Source organism: Sorex fumeus, unplaced genomic scaffold (assembly GCF_029834395.1).
Source record: "Sorex fumeus unplaced genomic scaffold, SorFum_2.1 ptg000128l, whole genome shotgun sequence".
In the NCBI taxonomy this organism is placed as follows: Eukaryota; Metazoa; Chordata; class Mammalia; order Eulipotyphla; family Soricidae; genus Sorex; species Sorex fumeus.
This window is the reverse complement of record NW_026606185.1, coordinates 48,355,778-48,361,291: the sequence shown is the minus strand read 5'-3', so window position 1 is coordinate 48,361,291 and position 5,514 is coordinate 48,355,778.

The following is a 5,514-nucleotide window of genomic DNA, read 5'->3' as shown; positions in this document are numbered from 1 at the left end:
AAGTATTTTGAGGAAAAATTTGTCTCTCTGATAAATAAGATCAATAGGAAAACAGGACTTATTTGCCTCTCTCCTTTCCTCCATTCTCCCTGACATAATTTGTGCTCATGAGGCAAGAAATGAGACTGAAAGGGGAGTCTTTTAAGGATGTTAAAGATGGTAAAAAGAATGAAAAAAGATTGCATCCTTGGTGATATCACTGAGCTTACCCATTCTGAAATAAAATTTCCAACTTTTGGGTACTGAAATTCTTGTTTAAATCACCCATAGTTAGAGATCCTGATCCTTGCATCCCAAATCATCCAACTTCTGGCTGCAGAGTATTAAATGATCTGTTCTGAAGGGATCACTAAGAAAATGATGGCTTGAGGAACCAGTTGGGATTGGAGATGTGTGCTGAAAGTAGATAATGGACCAAACATGATAACCTCAGTATCTGCATTGCAAACCATAATGCCCAAAAGGAGAAAGAGAGAGAGAGAGAGAGAGAGAGAAAGAGAGAGAGAGAGAGAGAAAATGGGGAATAATGTCTGCCATGGAGGCAGGGGGAGGGTGGGAAAGGGGGGTATACCAGGGATATTGGTGGTGGGGAATGTGCACTGGTGGAGGGATGGGGGTTTTCTCATTGTGTGATTGTAACCCAAACACGAAAGCTTGTAACTATCTCACAGTGATTCAATAAAATTTTTTAAAAAATGATTTGTTCTTTTTTCTTAAAGGGAGAAGTCACTGGAATACACCTCCCTCAATCTTGTTGCCTGACTGTCTCCTCATTTCAACACACCATTCACTCAGTAGCTTGTCAGTTAACTCCATAAGATTCACATGAAGAAGGAGATTGTGACAGACTGGTTTACTGTTGTCACCCCAGTTCTCAATATATGATAAAGCCATTCAATAATTATGTCCCCATGAATAGATGGATTCACGTGCCTATCTGGAGGAAGAATCTCTAGAGTTTGGCTGTTGTCTGTAGGTGGAAATGACATCAAGGATGATATTCTGTGTCTACATCAGTGGCTGGCTGGCTGGAGGGTGGTAATTTTCTGGATGAGTCAACATGGGAGGGGAAGCAGAGCGTTGAAGGAGATGAGCTTTGTCCTGGCTGTGTTGCAACTGAGGAGGTGTTTTGGTAAAAGTCTGTAGTGACTGGCACATAAAATTTGAACCAATAGTTGAGAAGGATGAGGTTATGAGGAAGAATATGATGCTCCAATCTCACATCACATTGTGTGGCACAACCAGCCTCCCCTTATGTCAAACAGGCAATTAGAAAACCATCCTTCTTGACCCCTCTCTCTCCTCACTCCTGACATAGACCTGTTGTCCTAAGGATTCTACCTTCTTTTTATTACATCCTCCTTGTGCCCACTCTTTTTTTGTTGTTGTTGTTTTGCTTTTTTGGCAATGCTCAGGGGTTACTCCTGGATCTGCACTCAGGGATTACCCCTGGCGGTGCTCAGGGAACCGTATGGGATGCTGGGAATCAAACCCGGGCTGGCTGCGTGCAAGGCGAACACCCTATCTACTGTGCTATTGCTCCAGCCCCTTGTGCCCACGCTTTGAGATGAAACTCATCACATCTTGCATCATCTACTCTGATTTCTTAATTCACTGCAAAGCCCTTTCACTCATTGTAATCCCAGCCACAATCATCTTCTCTCCCTCCTTGAAAGTTCCCATCTTCTTGTCCCAGGATTTTTTCCACAAGGCTCCCTCTATATATAACACCACTGCTGGGGCTGGAGAGAGAGAGTACGGTGGGTAAGGCCTTGCATGTGATAGACCTGGGTTTGATCCTTGATACTGCACATAGTAACCCCACCAGGAGTTATTCATGAACACAGATCAAGGAATAAGCCCTAAGCACCAATGTGTATAGACCTAAACCATTCCTCCATTCAAAACATATACCCCTCTTGTCTTCCTTCACCTTAGTCTACCTGCCATCTCCTCCATCTGTTCTTCAATTTCAGCCTAAACATCAGGACCTCATGGAGGCCTTCCTTGACACTCCTCAACTTTATTGGTCTTGTGACCTCAGAAATTTAACTTTGTCAGATCAGCCTCATCAGGTTATTGGGCTTTGGATAACCTCTATAAGCAAATAAAACCCTTAACAGAATTGTATATCAAGATTAGTTATCAGTTAAAATAAGAAGAGCTACCATCATATATCAGAAACTCCTGGGGGAGGTTTTATTTCTTCAGAAGTCAAATTTACACCTGAAGCCAAATAGCTCATGAGATCAGTGGCATTAGCTGCTTGATTTAAATGATTATTTGCTAAACCAGGGGACCACACTATAACAAGTCCATCACAAAGATTTCCTTTTATACTGTCTGGGCTACTGTGCCCAGTGATGACCTCTTGCCTATACTTGCCTTCAACTTCTAGGTTTCAGTAGATGACCTGTCATCCCCCAAAACTTGCTTAGGTATGTTAACGCTTACTGCCTACTCCTTAAGGAAATAAGGGTCAGACGTAGGAGCAGTCTAGACGTAGGAGCAGTCTTTTCCTATAAGATTTTTTTTCAGATCTTCTCTGATGTAGAGTATGTATTTTCTGTTTTTTTTTTAAAATTTTATTGAATCACTGTGAGATAGTTACAAGCTTTCATGGTTAAGAGCTGGGAAAGAGGACTCTAATGAAACTATATTCCCTTACTTATGTTTAAAATTTTAAAAAATTGGAGGGTTTGGGCCACACCCAGAAATGCTTAGGGATAACTCCTGGCTCTGCACTCTAGAGTTACTCCTGGCAGTGCTTGCAGGGACCATATGGAACAGCAGGGATCAAATTCGGGTCAGTTGTATAAAAGGTAAGTGCCCTACCCACTGTACTATTGTTCCAGCCCCTATATTTTCTTCTTTAAAGCACTCTTATCTATTCTTGTTTAGATTTCTTCAGGATCTATGCCACAGATTATTTTAGCAGATAAAACTGTTTGGTCTTAGAACTCCATACCTTCTAATAGTTGGTGGAGATATCAATGTAGGGACAAAGAGATTACACTGTAGAGAATAATGCCTTTGGAAGGAAGTTCTTGAATAGGGTCAAGCTACAGAACCTCCATTTGTATTTACCAAGCACGCAAATATTCTTGCAAGGTTGTCAGAAATTCCTTGAAGGTTCTTATCTTTTCATGAAACTTGACCTACCATCCCAACATGCTCCATGCTAACCAGGTATCATGAGTAATGAACAAATTGGCACCTACAGCTCCTCATGGTATATAATGTTGGAGTCTTTGGCAAAAGGACCTTAAAATTTTCAGTTTTCTACCTCAGACCAACTGGAATATTTAATGACCAGTTCACTCTTGTAAATTAATAACCTTGAAAGAATAGCAATTGATGAGAGAGGTTTTGTTTTGACAGGGCACTACAAAGGAGCCTGTCCATTGTGGCTTCTTCTTATTTGCTTCTTGTTTCCTATCCTTCTTGGGTTGCCTTTGAAATTTTCTGGGGTAAATTTTCATTCTTACTATGTTTTACTTCACATATGTTAAACACAGGCAAAGGGAAGTGGAGGACAAGTGTTTTAGGTGGCGGAGGAAAGTAATACTTTGACCCAAGGGACAGAATATGAGAAGTCACTGATACTGAAACGCTGACCCTCCTCCTTCCCCAACTCCCCTCTCACTCATGCTGGTCCAAGATCAGCTCATCAGCTTGGTTGGGACATCTATAACCAATATGGAGATTCATGAAAGTGGAATCTCAGAGTAATTAATCTCAGATGATAGGAATATGCCCTGAATAGCCCTTAACAATTCAGTTTCATCAGTGACTTTTTCATTTCAACAATGGATACTTGGGAGGATGAGCCCATAAATATGAAATTGAATAGGGCTTTGCTCACTCACACATCTGGTGTTCTTATAAAGTTTAAGAAAGATCTAAAAATTTGGACACTAGGAAATATAAGCAATACAGAGTTGGACATGTGGTTGCTAATATACATGTTAGTCAAAAGGTAACTAAGACTTACAAACATAATTTACACGAAGCTGAGCTGTGAGTATTATTTATTAACACTCTTACATAGAAATTGGTTAAATGAAAATATGAAAGAATTCGAGGGTTCTCTCAAAAAATGAATAAAATACTTAATTTTAGAACAATACTCAATAACAAAAAATAGCTTGGGAAAATGAAAGCCATTTAAAGTAGCAAATATCACTGTCATCCTGTCGATCGTCGATTTACTCAAGTGGACGCCAGTAACATCTCTATTCTTCCCAGCCCTGAGATTTTAGCAGCCTCTTCTTACTCGTCTTTTCCCAACGATTGGAGGCTCTTTGAGAGTCAGGGGAATGAGACCTGTTGTCGTTACTGGATCTGGCATATCGAATACACCACGGGGAGCTTGCCAGGCTCTGCAAATATGTAAGACTTTAAATATTTCTATTTACAAGTCTGAGAGCACACAAGGAGGAAGCATGTACTTAGCACATGTCTGAATGCTACATCCTAGACACGGGCCCTTGGCTTCCCTACTGGTTATCTTAACTGATGCTTCTTCTTTGTCCACATCTGTCCCCTCATCTTTTATTTCATAAATTCCCTTCCAAGGAAATTCAGTTCAACCATTGAAAATTAACTTTTCCCATAGAAATGTACATGAATTTATGACTTTCAGATTCATGGTTTCGAAGGTTCTCTGGCCACAGGGTTTTATGAAGCAAACAGTGTTTTCCTGAGAAAAAGAAGTGAATTTCTCTTTCAGATGTCAGTAAGGTGACTTCCTTCTCCTTTATTGTCATTGTTTCACTCAGCACACTGCATTTTGCACTGAGCATTGCAAGCTCAGGAAAACCTTGAAGATTCCAGACTTTCATGTTTCTCATCCTCCAAAATGCTGAGTTCATACAGATTCAGGTGGAAGATGATAAACATATTTTTCACCACCATCTTCAGCATATTGGGTTACCGGATCTTTATAGAATGATAATGTTTAATTGGCAAAACAGCACAATCTTTTACTTACTTGGATTTCTTTGGTTATACAGATATTCTGGGATCCTGAGCAAGAGTATGGTAAAATATGTGGAAAAGAATGATTTTGTTTTTTAAGTAAAAAAGTAAAGAACTTCAACAACTTCAAAACTTCTGGAAGAACTTTGACCTTCACTTTCAGTTTTTATAAACACCATATTTCAGATGAATAGAAAATGTGATTGCAAGGGGTTCTTGGATGTGCATGACTTGATTTTAATGAATTGGTGGCATTAAAAAAGTCAGGTTAGCATTGTATAAAAACAGAAAAGTTCTTTAATATCAAGAAACTGAGTAAGCCAAGAACTTCCCTTATTTTATGTCACTGAAAAACAAAGCTACTCTAAGGAAGAAAAAATACAGTAAAAAAAACCCTTTTCAGAATGCCCTGCCACAGAGACAGGGTAGGATGGGTGGGGTGGGGGTGGGTGGGAGGGATACTGGGATCAGTGGTGGTGGAGAATGGGTACTGGTGGAGGGACGGGTACTCGATCATTGTATAATTGAAACCCA